Source organism: Pteropus medius, unplaced genomic scaffold (genome assembly GCF_902729225.1).
Source record: "Pteropus medius unplaced genomic scaffold, Ma_sr-lr_union100, whole genome shotgun sequence".
Taxonomy (NCBI): domain Eukaryota; kingdom Metazoa; phylum Chordata; class Mammalia; order Chiroptera; family Pteropodidae; genus Pteropus; species Pteropus medius.
The window spans coordinates 3,628,143-3,636,892 of record NW_024342644.1 but is presented as its reverse complement, the minus strand read 5'-3'; the positions used below and the strand labels follow the sequence as shown (position 1 = coordinate 3,636,892).

General features: G+C 34.3%; 1 pseudogene; it reads left to right on the top strand.

Annotated features, from left to right (window-relative positions):
- Positions 1–7,552: 7,552 nt before the first annotated feature.
- Positions 7,553–7,671, top strand: LOC120605636 (uncharacterized; annotated as a pseudogene).
- Positions 7,672–8,750: the final 1,079 nt, after the last annotated feature.

Genomic DNA, 8,750 nt, shown 5'->3' with positions numbered 1-8,750 from the left:
ATTGATTCCCTACAACATGTCAGTGAAGTACTTATGGTTATTTCCCTCGTTTTATAGATATGAGACCATGGCATTGATAGATTAAATTCCTTGTCTAAGGTCACAACAATGCTAACAGTGTAACTGAAAACTGAACCCAGGCGATCTCATTTCAGAATCCACGGTCTTAACTTCTATGCCATTTGACCTTAGCCTTGTACAAAGTAAAAAGAAAATTTACCTTTAGGAAGTTAATACAATCTCTCGGATAGCATGGACACCGTGACAAAGGTATATGTATACCATATTAGTGGAGGATTTGTTCAAAGAAAATTGATCTGAGAGTGAGATGTAACAGCTTTACATATAAAGAAATATGTCATGAGGCAACTAAAAGAAGAAAGGAAGGAAGAAAGAGAAGAAAGGAAATAAGGAGGGATCACTATTATTTTAGTACTTTGTGTGTGTGTGTGTGTATAAATATATGTGTGTGTGTTATGGACTGAAAGTTTGTGTTTCCCTGAAATTCATAAGTTGAAGCCCTAACGCTTTAGGATGTGATTAAGGTTAGATGAGATCATGAAGATAGGACCTGATGTGATTAGTGTCCTAATAAAAAGAGACGACAAAGCACCAGAGCATGTGCACTCGCGCACTCGCTCTCTCTCTCTCATTCTCTTTTGTTCTCGCTCTCTCTCTATTATCTCTCTCCCTCTCTCTCTTTCCTTCCTTTTCTCCCTTCCTCTTTTCCCTCTCTCTCTCTCATTCTCTTTCTCTCTCGCCCATGCAAGAAGGCAGCCTTCTGCAAGCCAGAAAGAGAGTCTTTATTTCTCATCACTTTTTCCTCCAACCATACCGCAATTCTATATTTACATTCAATATATTGAGCTTTATTCTCTAAGGCTTTTCTTGTATCAAATTCACTTTGCCAAGAACACTTTTCCCCTTCCCTTTCATATGGCTTAATTCTTGTGATCCTTCAACCCTCACCTTAGATGTTCCTTCCTCAAGTCTATGTCGTCATTGTTATTAGCTTCTTTAATATTATTATTAGCCCTGCCAAAGACCAAGAGGTTGCCCTGGTTTATTAACCACTTGCTATCAGTTTCTCGCAATCATAGGATGTCTTGCTTAGTCCATATTTTCAAAAAGGAGGAAGACAGAGCCCCTTTGTATGTAGTTAAATTCCGGCTTCTGTTTAAATTATCTCTTGAGTGAGTCCCTATCTACCACATATAAGACATAGGGTTAGTTCGTCCTCTACCTTGTTGTTGACCATTGCTTTTTCTCCCTTTGTTCTGGTTTCTTTCGTAAAGACAATTATTATATATTGATTGAATCTTCATTGTTTGCCCAATACTTATGAGGTTCTTCAAGGATAATGTTGTGCAGCCACTCTGACCTTTGTCGCTGTCTGTGTGTGAAAATGCAATTCGATTAATTTTTATCCGGTCTTAGTTACGAAGTAGCAAACAAACCACTGCTCTGGGCTGAATGACTTCAAGGGGTCTTTGTGTAGAATAGACTTATAATCCCTATAAAATATAGCACAGTTCCAAACTTACTAGTGGCATTACTCAGGTCTTTCTGCTAACCAGAGTGAAATCATAGGAGTTACATGGTTGATTGTGGCAAAGTTATTGAAAACATCACAGGTAGGCCTCTGATGAGTTGACATGCCTAGGAGCAAAATCGTTTAGCACAGTAGCTTGACGAGAAGCAGGCTAGCTTTGTTTTGGTTTAATTTCAGGCACAAAAAAGGCTGAATTAGTTTATGCATTAAGTTTGATAAGCTCTGAGCAATAAAAGCAATGCCTACTTAGACAATCCTAAGATATATTAAAAATATTTAAATATCTTACAATAGTGGTGAATTCCAAAGATTAAGTGGTGATTTCTGATTCTATGCTCAGTAGGAAGGTATGATCAATTAAGTATGTCTGCTATAGGAAATGGCCACCCAATAAGTGTCTTCCACACTGCTGATTTGTTTTGAGGTGGGCAACCAACTTAAGTTTATCCACATAATCCCTTTCCTGGAAATTCTGGGGAAAAATAGCTAGTGAAAAAGATAAATCTCTCATCCAAAGTTTGGACACATAACATTGAAATCAGGATGTTTACATGGCCATATTTTCTGAATATGGGGCCAGCGAAAGAGGAAGAAGGGAATGAAAGTAGAATAAGGTATGAGTTTCGAAGGTATTTAACACTCCAAATCCCATCTGTTTTTGAGTCCCACTACTTTCATGCCCTTGGTTTCCATGAGATCCTCCACTATCATTTCAATATGTGGACCACCTAGAACTGATTTCTGTCACCTGTGACCAGGAGTACATGCTTTTATTTTGAACTTTAAATGTGACCTAGGATTTTTTTTTGCTTTTATGTTTACAGTTGTCTTTGCATTTACATTTGGAATATATTGTTACTTTTAAGTTCCACTTTATGCAAAAAAAAAGAAATTTAATATAATCTTTAGGAAACAATCAAGAGTGATGACACTACTGAATTAATTTGGTTTTTAATATTTAAATATCTTTCTTAAAATTATTTTTTTTAATTGAAATTTGTCACCACATTTACTCATGTTTAGATACATTTCTATGTGTTCACTGCTATTTTTATTTCTTGTGTTTTAACTTATAGCTCATGGCATTCATATCTAGAACATATTTTGAATGAATGTTTCAAAAATTGCACATGGTGGTATGTAATCTGAATCTTCAAATACCTTGAAATGACATGTGAATGATATTATGGCAATTGTAGCATTTGCTATCAGTGCCTACCCCATCCCTCAGACCATATATATCCAGTATGCTGCAGAGGCTTCCCCACTGCCAGGGTCTGCATCTCTGTGTCCAAGAGATTTTTCACAACCTGTAGAAAGCTGCTCTTCCTTTACTATGCAGTAGCCTAAAAGTACCAGGGATTCAACAGCTGCAGAGAAACTCTCAATCAAGATGTGAGACAGGATATGAATGCCTCAACTGCTTCACCCCTCAGCTAGAATAATTCTGAAACATATATTTTTAATTTTTATTGAGGCAAAATTCACGTAACACAGAATTGACTATTTAAAGTTAGAATTCGGTGGTATTTAGTATACTCACAATATTGTGCAACCAATACCTCTATCTGTGTCCGAAACGTTTTCATCACTCCAAAATGAAACCCATACCCACTAAGCATCGTGCCCACTTCCTCTTCCCAATTGTCAACAACCAGTAATATGCTTTCTGTCTCTAGGGATTTTCCTGTTTTGAATACTTTATAAAAAGTAGAATCGTATATGAGACCTTAGTATCAGGCTTCTTTCACTTAATGTAATATGGTTTGAGATTTGTGCAGATTGTAGCATGTATCAGCATTTTATTCCTATGGATGAATAATATTCCATTGTATAAATATACAGTACCTTGTCCATTCATGAGTTGATGGAAGTTTAGTTTATTTCCACCTTTTGGCTATTGTGAAAAATGCTTCTATGACCATTCATAGAAAAGTTTTTGTGTGCATACATGTTTTTCAGTTATTTTGAGTATATGCCTAGTTGTGGAATTGCTGGATCATGTGGCAATTCTATTTTAACTTTTTGAGGAATTGCCAAGTTGTTCCATTTTACATTTCCACCAGCAATATAAAGAGGTTCCACATTTTTGCCAACATTAGTTACTTCCTGCTTAAAAAAAAAAATTCTAGTGGTTTTGATTTACATTTCCCTAATGTTAAATGTGTTACATTTCTCTAAAGAATAAATTTTCATGAACTTATTTTTCATGAACTTATATCTTCTTTGGAGAAATGTCTAGTCAAGACCTCTGCCCATTTTTTAATGTTCATCTTTTGTTGTTCAATTGCAAGAGTTCTTTGTATACTCTGGATACTAGACTCTTACCATATATATGAAAATATTTTCTCCTCTTCTGTAGGTTATATTTTCACTTTCTTGATAATGCCTTTTGATGAACAAAAGTTTTTTTTTTTTATTTTGATAAGTCCAATTTATTTATTTATGTTGTTGTTGCTTGTGCTTTTGTCATACCTAAGAATCCATCGCCCGATCCAAGGTCATGAAATTTTGAAGCAAGTGTTCTTACACTGTTTTCCTATGTTTTCAAATTCGGTTAACTCTAGTGGTAGCTGCCTTAATAATTTACATCTTATTGTCTACCTTCCTTGCCTTTCTGTATCAATTTCCAACACCTCCGAAATAAACTGCTTGTACTCAGGGTCTTGGCTCAGGGCCTGAATCTAAGAGAAACGAAACTAAAACAATCAGGTTTGAGGGTCATAATCTCTTTATCTTCAAAACCCTGCTGAAATTTCACCATTGTCTTCTGCCATTCAGTATTGTAAAAAAAAAAAAAGAAAAGAAAAGAAAAGAAAAAAAATGCAATCCTGATTTTTTGGATGTTTTAAGAATTACATTTTTCTCTGTGCAGGTATTAAAAGACTTAAAACTCCATAAAATAGAAAAATAAATTGAGCAGTATATTTTAAGTAGATTTTCTCATCATTAATATTTTCTAGACTGTGGCATGATAGAGATTATCACTATTATTCATCTCTCTCTGCCCCGTTCCATCTCAAAGAACTTGCAGTTTTAGTCTATGACATGTCTGCAGAAAGAGAAGTTCTGATGTTCGAATTTGGAAGAGGAAACAAGGAAGAGAAATGAAGGGTTGGTGGGATGCAAGTGAGGAGAGTATGACTAAGCTCCCTGTTTAGAAGTCTATATAGGAGCTGATTTTTTTTTTAATTGAAGTATAATTGACATACAACATGATATTAGTTTCAGCTGTACAACTTAATGATTTGATATTTGAATATATTGCAAAATGATAACCACAACAAGTCTAGTTAACATCTGTCACCATACATAATTACAGATTTTTTTCGTGTGATGAGAAATTTTAATATCTACTCTCTTAGCAACTTTCAAATATGCAATACGGTATTATTAACTACAGTTGTCATGCTGTACATTACATCTCCATGGCTAATTTCTTTTAAACCCGGAAGTTTGTGCCTTTGGACTTCTTTCACCCATTTCACTGATCTCCCCTGCCCTTACATCTGACAACCACCAACCTGTTCTTTGTATCTATGAGCTTGGATTTTTTTTGTTTGTGTTTTCGTTTTTATTTTTTAGATTCCATATATAAGTGAGATCGCACTATTTCTTTCTCTTTCTGACTTATTTCCTTTAGCACAATGCCCTCAAATCTATCTATGTTATTGTAAATAGAAATATACATACCATAATTTCTTTATGCATTCATCCAATGATGGTCACTTAGGTTGTTTCCATATTTTGGATATTGTAAATAATGCTGCAGTGAACATGGAGGTGCACATATCTTTTCAAGTTGGTGTTTTTGTTTTCTTTGGATAAATACCCAGAAGTGAAATTGCTGGATCATATGGTAGTTCTATTTTTAATTTTTTGAGAATATTCCATACTATTTTTCATAGTGGCTGCACCAATTTACATTACAATTTACAAATTACATTACAAAAGCGCACAAAAGTTCCCTTTTCTTCGCATCCTTGACAAACCTTGTTATTTCTTGTAATTTTGATAATAGCCACACTAATAGATATCGGGTGATATTCTGGTTTTGATTTGCATTTCCCTGATTTGTTGAGCATCTTTTCATGTTGAGCATCTTTTCGTGTACATGTTGGCCATCTGTATGTCTTCTTTGGAAAAATGTCTGCTCAGATCTTCTACCCAATTTTTAATCAAATTCTTTGTTTTTTGCTATTGAGTTATATGAGTTATTTATATATTTTGGTTATTAGCTCCTTATCAAATATATGATTTGCAAATATTTTCTCCTATTCATTAGTTTACATTTTCATTTTGTTGATAGTTTTCTTTTCTTTGCAGAAGCTTTTAATTTTATGTAGTCTCACTTACTGATTTTTGCTTTTGCTGCCTTTGTTTTTGGTGTCAAATCTAAAAAATAATTTCTCAGACTAATGTCGAGGAGCTTACCATCTATGTTTTCTTCTGAGAGTTTTATGATTTCAGATTTACATTCAAGTCTTTAATCTACTTGAGTTAATTTTTGTATATGATGTAAGAGAGGACTCCAGTTTCATTCTTTTGCATGTGGCTGTCCAGTTTCCCAACACTACTCGTTGAAGAAACTGTTCTTTCCCCATGCTTAGCACCTTTGTAATAAATTAATTGACCATACATATGAGTCTATTTCTGGGCTTTCTTTTCTGTCCATTGATTTATGTGTCTGTTTTTATGTCAATACTGTACTATTTTTATTAAACTTTTTAATTGGGGAGCATGATGACTCCAGCTTTGTTCTTCTTTCTCAAGATAACTTTGACTATTCAGGGTTTCCTTACCAGGAGTTTGCACAGGAACTGATTTCTTATTCTGACCCATCTGGACTGTGACGGAGAATTTTTTTCTTCCCAGAAGAACCTCTGAAAGGGTTGGTTATTTTTAGTTTCAGCTACTTTGACCTCTTTTTATGCATTTTTATGATTACATCAGTGGTAGGTTGGAAAGAATCACATCCCAAACTATAAAGCTAAACTAAAAGGCTGCATGTGAAACTGAGTTTGTATGTCTGTGTTTGGAAGGCAGTGGGAGGTGGATAATTTGAGAGACGTTAAATAGAGTGTACTTTAGTCACTGCTGCCTTCTCCTCATAAGATTTGAAGATCATGAGTGGAAAGCGATAACCTGGTTCTCCAGCCCAAGAGAAAAAGAAAATAAAATAATGAAGGAGGAGCCTAAGAGCAGCTTAACATGCCTAAAGCAGGAATTTTTCTAGTTTGTTTCTTCCCCATTCCTAACTATTGAAAAGCAGCTGGCTGTTTTTTTAAATTTAATCCTTTGTCTATCTTGGAGTTGACAAAGCATGTTCTATTTAAAGGAGACTTTTACATTTTCAAAAGAGAAAAAAGGGGTGTGGGTTGCATATTATATGAGGAAACTTTAAAAGTCTTCACAAAATAAGTATGTTGCAAAAGAAGAATAAGAGAGAGAGAAGCAAATGAGTCAAGGTTTCTTTATTTTCTGCAAGGTTTCCTTATTTTCTTGGACCTGAGTTCTAATCTTGAAGCACTGCCATATAACTTGAAAGGTCATTTCATTTGTTTGTATTGCAGGTATTTATGATCTTTTGAATTCCTCCTACTATTTTTAAATGTGTACAACTTTTATTCTGAATTCCCTCCTGAGACCCTGACAAATTCTCAAGTAACATAGGAGAGGCCACACTGCATTTGGTTCTGCAGGATCACCAGGGTTGGAGTGGGTTCAGATTCATGGTCTTATCATTTTATGTAACCACCATGCTACATTTTGTCTGCTTTCTCTGCATAAGTGAGGCAGAAGCTTGGACTGAGACAAACTGGCTTCATCCCATTCTGGACAAACCAATACCACCTGGCAAGAGTAATATCTAGAGGAACAAATAAGTTTTGACTGCCCTTTCTATTGAAAGCACATGTCTTTATTTAGCTGGTAAACACTTTAAAGCTATATCGAATTCATATGCAAAGCACTGGAAGAGAGATCAAGAATTCAACTCTTGTCTACAGCCATGCCACCCTGAACAAGCCCTATCCCTCCTGATCTAGGAAGCTAAGCAGGGTCGGGCCTGGTTAGTACTTGGATGGGAGACCACTTAGGAATATCGGGTGCTGTAGGCGTAAAAAATAAAAAATAAGGAATTATAAGCTGATAAGGTTTTTGCAATCTGTGAAATCAACCCAAGTATTGCCTCACCTAAAAAAAAAAGGAATTCATCTCTTGTGTTCCCTTGACTCTTATAGCAAAAGTCCACTATCCCAGATAAATTGGTACACAGTCAACTTTTGATTAACCAAATAAATGTAAGCATCTTATGGCATAAATTATCCACATCAGCAAATTAATTCATGAATTAAATATTTTGGGCATTGGGATATATTACATTATTTTGTCCCCATCAATTTACACTCTGCTTAGATAAGGAAAAAAAAATTATATTTTGGTAACCCAAAGGTACATATTTTTATATTTAATGTGTCTCAAATTGGTATGCACTTTATAATTGATGCTATGTCATAATTTTAATTGGCAGTGTCATTTGGAGAGATTTTTTAAAAATATTAAAAATTATTACATAATTTTTAATGTGTAATGTGTAATGTGTAAAATCGATGGTGTCTTTGATTAGATGAAATACGGAAGTTAGAATTTCTTGAAAAGTTTTGTGTTGGTGGTTCTAGGAATGAGGAGACAATAGAAAGTAAACTTAGCAAGTGAACTCGAGAGTATTCAAGATGAAAGTTTTATAAATTAACTTTAATGGTAAGTGTTTGGTTCTCTTGCCTCCTCTCAGTTTTTTTCTGAGTGCAGGGATTAACTGTATTCTTAACTTATTCAATACAATACCTAATCTATTATGAATATTTATTAACTGTAGTGTCATAACACAAATAATAAGTAGTCCTTCGTTATGAGAATACAAAATTACTGAAAAGAGAGGAACCCAGCATTAAAATTGTAACTTACCATTTTTTACTAACCAATTCCATATAATGTAATAGCATTATTTTTACATTATCTTGTACAAGAATTTTTCTATCAAAAACCTAAATATGCACTTAGGGAAATGCCATTAAATACTTCTGAAATCAAGAATTTCTTTTACCAGTGATTTTCAAGCATAGTTGCACATTAAAATCACCTAAGAAGCTTTTAGAAAATACTGGTATCCAAACAAGACTCAAATAAAATAAGAAGT